The sequence below is a fragment of the Spinacia oleracea genome, chromosome 6 (genome assembly GCF_020520425.1).
Source record: "Spinacia oleracea cultivar Varoflay chromosome 6, BTI_SOV_V1, whole genome shotgun sequence".
Taxonomy (NCBI): domain Eukaryota; kingdom Viridiplantae; phylum Streptophyta; class Magnoliopsida; order Caryophyllales; family Amaranthaceae; genus Spinacia; species Spinacia oleracea.
The window spans coordinates 116854832-116862822 of NC_079492.1; positions in this window are offsets into that span (position 1 = coordinate 116854832).

Here is a 7991-nt window from a genome sequence, read left to right on the forward strand (position 1 = left end):
TATCGGTAACTAAATATATTAATGGTTCAAGATATGCATTGGAAAATGTGAAAATCAAAGTGTTGCAACAGAAAAAGAATCGGAGGAAATATTACATGCACTATATATCGAGTTTTTAAATTCTTGTTTTTTTGGACCGCTCCCATTTTATTATATTATGTACAAGACAAGCACTTATAATGCGTTATCAGGCCCGATCCTGATGGGTGAATTGAGGGGTGACCGCCCAAGGCCCTCGAAGAAAAGGGTCCCAAAATATACAATCCAATTTATGAGTTATATAAATTAAAAATTGAACATTACCCATAAATGCTGGTAGCTTAGTTGGTTGAATCCCATTTAATGCTTGGGAAGCAGAAGGGTTTGAATCCCCAATGGTGAAACTTGAACATTTTCATATTTAACTTGCGTTACTTCCTTTCTTTTGCAATTGTGATATTTTGCGTGGTAGATTTATAGTTTGATTTTCTTTGTTTGATTTTTTTTGTTTCTCTTGATATCAATCCACTTCCTTTTTAAGTGGACTTCCTTTTTATGGGTTCTTTGAACATATATTTATGTATATATTTTTAAATATTGTGACTTTAAGAAATACTCCGTAAGTATTATTTGAACATTTTTTCTTGCATAACTAATTGTTTTATGATATTAAATTGTATATTTATATATGTTATTAAATGTGGTTCAAATATATAAAGGATAAATAAATATATCCCAAGCCCGATATGTAATATGGACATCCAGTGCATTTTAAGAGCTCCCACTATGCATAAGTCATAAGCACCCCCTTTATCGATATTTCACCCCAAACACCCCAGGCCCCTAATCGCCTACCCCAAGCCTAATATTATATGGATTTATGGTGCATTTTAAGATATCCCACTATGCCACAAGGGCCCTTTTATCGGTATAATTCCTGAATCGCCCTGATCCCCTAAAATGCCAAGACCGGGCCTATATGTTATATGCAGCGTGTAACATCCTGCATTGCGCGGGCACAAGCATTTTAGCAACAACATGTCAACTGGATATTCCGTATGTTAGATATCGCTTCCAATTTAACAAAAAAGGGAGTCATGAAACTAGCTTGTCACATATATATACTACATATTTATACATGAAATTGTGAAAAATATCACTACAACAAAAAATGCCTCTAGCGGCATTTATTTTAGGCTTAGGCGGCATATTTATGCCGCTACAAGCTGTAGCGGAATTTATTTAAATGTGGCTAGAACCAATGTCGCCCAAACATCTAGCGGCATTTTATTGAAATCCTGGTAAAGCACCAAAGAACTGCCGCCTAAAGTCATTTCTTCAATTCTAGCTTTTACCTTCCTTTGCTAATATATGTACCCCTTTGATTCGAAACTTACAACAAATAATAAAACTGGATAACACACAATTAAATACAATTTGGAAAATACATATATCAACCAAATAAATAACTTTTCTATTGATGAACAAGTATTACAACACAACATCCTAAATTAATTTACATAATATTTCCATGTACACTCTAAAGTAACTAACATCTACTTCTTTTCATATACAAAGGAGATAACAATGTATAACTTTTCACACAACCTAGTAACCGTGAATAGAGTAGTTGAAACTGTCGGTATAATGATGTCAAATACCTTATGATCATAGCAATGTATCCTTGTTAATGGAATCCTCGACACCTGAAAAGAAAATATAGATTCAGAACTTGTAAGGTATACAAATAAAATTAAACCCTTGAGGAAAGACAAAGAGAAAAAAGGAATTACATGTCTCGTGACTCCTTGCAATAATCCACTCAATGAGGCTCAACGGAGACATAAAAATAGATTGTTAAATAACCACAACTCTATTGTCGTTTATGAGCACAAATAAATTTATTGATGAAAATAAGAAACATCCTCTAAAAGAAATAACATGATCAACATAATGGATAACCTAGAAAACAAAAAGAAGAGAGTATCTGGACTAACACCTACCACACACGAGAAGAAGAAAAAAAGCTAGCACTACATATTGTCTATTTCAACTTCGCAACATATAGAGTACAGTAAGTTCACCAAAATGATGAAACAATATAAGGAATAGGAACTAGAAACACTGATTAAATATTTGATAAAATACTGACTTAAACAGTATAAGAAATATGATGTTTGATATAAGGAACGATGTAAGAAACATTCTCTAAACACGTTATTGTACAACTAAATGTTTTATAAAATACTAACTTAAACAATGAAATTATTTACTCTATATCTCCTCATTGTGTAGAGGTGCAGTTGTTAAATATATCTTAGCATCAAATATTCTTTTTCCATAGGCCACAAGCAAAGCTACAAAATTTTAAGTAACATATTGAACCACATACCTCTATTTGTACACAAATCTAACATTTAGTCTTCTATATCTCTCTTATCAGATCCATAATTATGCCCCTGGTCTTGCAAGAAGCATCTCTAGTCTGAGTATGTCTTCATATGATCTTAATTTTCAAAGTCAATGTTTCATTCTCCTTGGTATGCACATAGGTAATGTTGAAGGACTCATAGAGAAGTGCATAAAATGCAAAATTATCTCTACAATAGACATGAATGACATGAAGCATTCGGGCTTGAGATGCAGAGAAGCTATTCCATTTCTTTTCGGGGATGATCATTTCCAACAACTGTTGGACTTTAAAGATGGAAAAGTGCGCTAAAAACCTGTCTGCCAGGTATTCCAAAACCAGCAGGTTTCGAGCGAAGTGGAAAATCGGAGTTAAAAAAGCCTTTCTGGAATTGCACCGTAAACCGGCCGGTTTTGGAAAATCGGCCGGTTTTGAGAACATAGTAGTTTATGAAGATTTTTTGTTTGAACTCGGAACCGACCAGGTTTGAGAAACTGGCCTGACCGATTTTGAGATTCTTCTTTGGTTTTGTCCGATTTTTTATCTTCTCTTTGGATTCCTCTTTTAGGACAGCTTTTTAAGTATGGTTTATGGACAATTATCATTCGGATTATGGTGATTAAGTTGGTCCTTTATTTCTCTTGATTATGGGGGTTATAAACCCTTCATTATCATTGGTTTAATTGGTTGTTCAATGTCATTGGATTCCTTTGAGTCCTTTGATTTCTTTGGGTTGTTTGGTATCCTCCTCTAATCCTATAAATACATGCTTCATTTCTTGAGTTTTTTTTACAGAAAAATCATTCTCTTATCTTCTCCTTTTCTTCCTCTCTTTTGGGCATAAGTTCTATTAACTCCATCTCACACCCAAGAGTGTCATTGTGTGTTGAGAGTTGTGTAAACCTTAGGGAGCAAATTGGTGAATACAATTGTGCAACCGGTTGCACCGAATCTCGTTTTCAAGGCAGTGGTTTGGTTACCACGGCACAACAAGTTCCGTAAGTCCTACTTTCTTGTTCTTCATATTAGCCTTGTTAAAACTTAAAATACAAGAATTTAAAAAAGAGATATTATGTCTACTGTCATGGCTAACTTTATGCTGAACAAGACTCTTCCAGACCTCTCTAAGTTGGAGCCTCTTGATGGCAAGGACTACAAGAGATGGTAACAAAAATTGTTAATCTTCTTTGAACAACTTGAAATATATTATGTGCTATATGAGGATGTGATTGAAGCAATTGAAGTAAGCAAGGCGCTAGCACCGAATCCCTCCATTTAGGCGAAAGATGTCAAGAAGGTGGCCGAAGCATTGACCAAGAAGGAGAAAGACAACAAGCTTGCTCGGGCTCACATTCTCCATCATGTGAATGGAATCTTGTTTGACCTTCTCATCACCAATCGGTCAAGCAAGTCCATTTGGGACACCTTGCAAAAGAAGTATGGAGCCAATGATGCCGGTAAGAAAAAGTATGTTGTTGGTAAGTGGATCAATTTCAAGATGACGGATGACAAGTCCATCATGGATCAAGTCCATGATTATGAGAACATCATCAACGACATCTTGGGTGAAGGTATGAAGATGTGTGAAACTCTCCAAGCCAATATACTCTTGGAGAAATTTCCACCATCATGGAATGACTACCAGAATTCTTTGAAGCACAAGAAGAAGGACATGAACCTTCAAGAACTCATTGGTCATATGAGGACCGAAGAGGCTAACCGCCTCAAGTATAAGTTTGAATCTATTTCTTTAAATTCTTATAAAGCTAACTTGGTTGAATCTAGTGCTCCTATGGTTAAAAACGGGTTCAGAGGAAAGAAGAAGAATCATTCAACCAAAGGAAACTTCACTAACAACCACAAGATTCAAAAGACCAACTGAGCTTGCTATCTCGGTGGAAAGATAGGACACAAAGTCTATTAATGTGACCACCGCCACAAGAGAAAATCCAATGGTGACTTCCAAGCCGACCTTGTTGAAAAGAATGAGGTGATAGCCGCGGTAGTGGTTGAAGCCAACTTGGTGGAAAACAAGGTAGAATGGATCTTGGATACGGGAGTATCAAGACACTTTTGTGCTAACAAGGCTATCATGAGAGATTTTGAGGATGCTACCAATGGAGACCATGTTTACATGATAAATAGTAGCACCGCCGGAGTTCTTGGCAAAGGGAAGGTCCACCTTAAACTCACTTACGGTAAAACTTTGTTTTTGAATAATGTCTTGTATGTTCCCTCCCTTAGGAGGAATTTTTTTCGGGTGCCCTTCTCAACAAAGCCGGCCTAAAACTTGTCTTTGAGGCGGACAAGATTGTTATCTCCAAGAATTGAGACTTTGTTGGGAAAGGCTACCATAGTGAAGGTTTGTTTGTGATGAATGTTTTGAACAATAATGGCAGTACTTCTTCTTTTGCTTATATCGTTGATTCTATGGATGCTTGGCACAATCGATTAGGACATTTAAATGTTTCTTACATGAAAAATTTAAAAGACATGAACTTGATTTCTTTTGATAAAATTGACAAATCCTCTAAATGTCCTATTTGTGTTGAGGCCAAACATAATAATAAACCATTTAAGCAAGTGACAACGAGAAGTACTAAATTGTTAGAGTTGATTCACTCGGATTTAGCGGACTTTAAAAATTACACTACTAGTAGAGGTGGGAAAAATTAATTACTATATAACTTTTGTTGATGATTTTTCAAGGTTTACTAAAGTTTATCTGTTGAAAACTAAGGATGAGGCCGAAAGTGCAATTTTTAAGTATAAAGCCGAGGTTGAAAATCAACTTGACCTTAAAACTAAAAGAGTTAGAACCGGTAGAGGTGGTGAATATGGAAAATGGTCTTTAAAAGAATTTTGTGAAACCAATGAAATTATCCATGAGCTAAGTTCTCCCTACACCCCACAACAAAATGGAATTGGCGAAAGGAAAAACAAATCTTTAAAATAGACTATAAATTCCATGCTTCTAAGTTCCGTATTATCCAACAATATGTGGGGGGAGGCGGTTTTATCCGCTTGTTATGTACTCAATAGAGTGCCCCATGAGAAGTTTATAAGACACTCTATGAGCTTTGGCAGGGTTATAGTCCTAACATGAGTATTTTGAAAGTGTGGGGGTGCTTAGCCAAGGTTGCTTTTCCAGATTTTAAGAAAACCACTATTGGGTCTAAATTTTTTGATTGTGTGTTTATTAGTTATGCTCATAATAGGGCCTCGTATAGATTCATTCTCTTGAGTAATCATTCTATTTGTGAATCTATGGATGCAGTTTTCTTTGAACATACTTTCCCTTTGAAATCCTCTTTGTCTTCACATGTGCATGAGTCATGTTGATTTACCCTTGGATGTTTCTTTGCGTAGTCCTAGTGTTACTCCTCCTCCCACTCTAGTGGAAGAAGTACAACTTAGGAAGAGTAAGAGGGTTAGAGTAGAGACTACCTATGGACCGAATTTCTTGACCGTTTTCCTTGTTGAAGACTTTGATGTGAATTGTTTGAGTGAAATTGTTGTTTCCTTGTTTCTCTTAGAAGAACACCCAAAGACTTATAGTGAAACTATGAAATCCATATATGTTAGTTTTTGGAAAGAGGCCATTAAGAGTGAATTAAATTCAATCATGTGTAATCATACTTGGGACTTATGTGATTTTCCTAGGGGGTCTAAACCCATAAGTTGTAAATGATCTTTACCAAGAAGAAAAAACCCGATGGCTCTATTGATAAGTTTAAGGCTAGACTTGTTATTAGGGGCTTCACTCAAAAAGAGGGAATTGACTTTTTTTTATACCTACTTACCCATGACTAAGATTGCCACTATTAGAACCTTGGTTTCTTTAGCAGAAATTCATGACTTAGTGGTCCATCAAATAGATGTTAAAACAGCTTTTTTTAATGGTGATCTTGATGAAGAAATTTACATTACTCAACCAGAAGGGTTTGTGGTTAAGGGTCAAGAGCATAAGGTGTGTATTCTTAAGAAGTCTTTGTATGGTTTTAAACAAGCTTTTACGCAATGGTATGAAAAGTTTGATGGTACTCTTATGAGTGATGGCTTTGTGACTAATTCTTCAAATTATTGTGTGTATTCTAAAGTGTTTGATTCCTCTTGTGTTATTATTTGTCTCTATGTTGATGACATGCTTATTATGGGCACTAACCTTGAGGTTGTGAATTACACTAAAGATTTTCTGTCTACTAAGTTTGAAATGAAGGAATTAGGTGAAGCCGATGTGATCCTTGGTATCTGGTTGACCAAATCCAAGGATGGGTTCTCAATGAGTCAATATCATTATGTGGAGAAAATCTTTAAGAAGTTCGATTGCTATGATTTGGAGCCATGTAAGACTCCTTATGATACAAGTGTAAAGCTTACAAAGAATAAGGGTCCAAGCGTGTGTCTAGAGCAATATGCCAAGGTAATAGGAAGTGTGATATTTTTGATGAATTGCACACGTCCCGACATTGTCTATGTGGTAAGTAGATTAAGTCAATATACTCATAATCCTTGTAGTGAACATTGGAATGCACTTCATCGTTTGCTTAGGTACCTAAGGGGTACCATGGAGGTATGTTTGCATTTTAATTGCTTTCCTAATGTTTTGGAAGGTTATTGTGATGCTAATTGGGTGTCCAATAATGATGAAGTTGTTTCTACTAGTGGCTATGTGTTTATGTTGGGTGGAGGTGATATTTTATGGAAGTCCGCAAAACAACCATATCTAGCTCGCTCCACCATGGAATTTGAATTCATTGCTCTTGAGTTGGCAGGTCAAGAAGCGGATTGGTTAAGGAGTCTCCTAACCTATATCCCGTTGTAGGGGGGGGGGGAGAACTTCCCCGGTATCCTTGCATTATGACTCTCAAGCGGAAATTGGTGTGGCTAATAATAGCAACTATAATGGTAAGAAGAGGCACATACGCGTTAAACATATTTTGGTGAGGCAACTACTCAAAAATAGAGTGATTTCATTGAATTATGTAAGGTCGGAAAGAAATTTGACGGATCTTTTGACTAAGGGGTTGGCAAGGAATTGAACCAAGTTCTTGAGTTGTCGAGGGGGATGGGGCTTAAGCCCATGAAGTGAATATGATAAGCATTACAAATATTCCATCCCTATGGCAGTTTGCGTTTGTAATGCTTGGTGCAGGTTGAATTAGTTGGAATTCTTAATTGATTTATACTTAGGTAGTAGGTGCTCTAGCTAAGAATTTGAGAAATCCACCGTTGTAATTTACGTGGAGGTTGAGTTGGTTTAAACTCTTAATGAACCCTAAGAGATGTTTTGTGCTATTGAGAAGCACAAAGGATTCACCTACGTGCTTCTGAAGACTCGCCATCTTCTATGGAAACTTGGACGGTTTCCTAGAGCTTCCATGAGAACTAAGGTAAACGCATGGCTTAAAACGCGTTCACTTTGCGGAGTTTACTAGATCTTTGGGGTGATGTATGTGTTGTGGGAGGGCTTGACTTCAATCTTAGAGTTTCAAGGTTAGTCCAATCTTTGATCAAAAGTTTGGGTTAGTCCACCCTTGGGCTTGTAAGTCATTGTTCCACTTCACTAAGCATTTTGTTTTAATTTACTTAAATATAACAG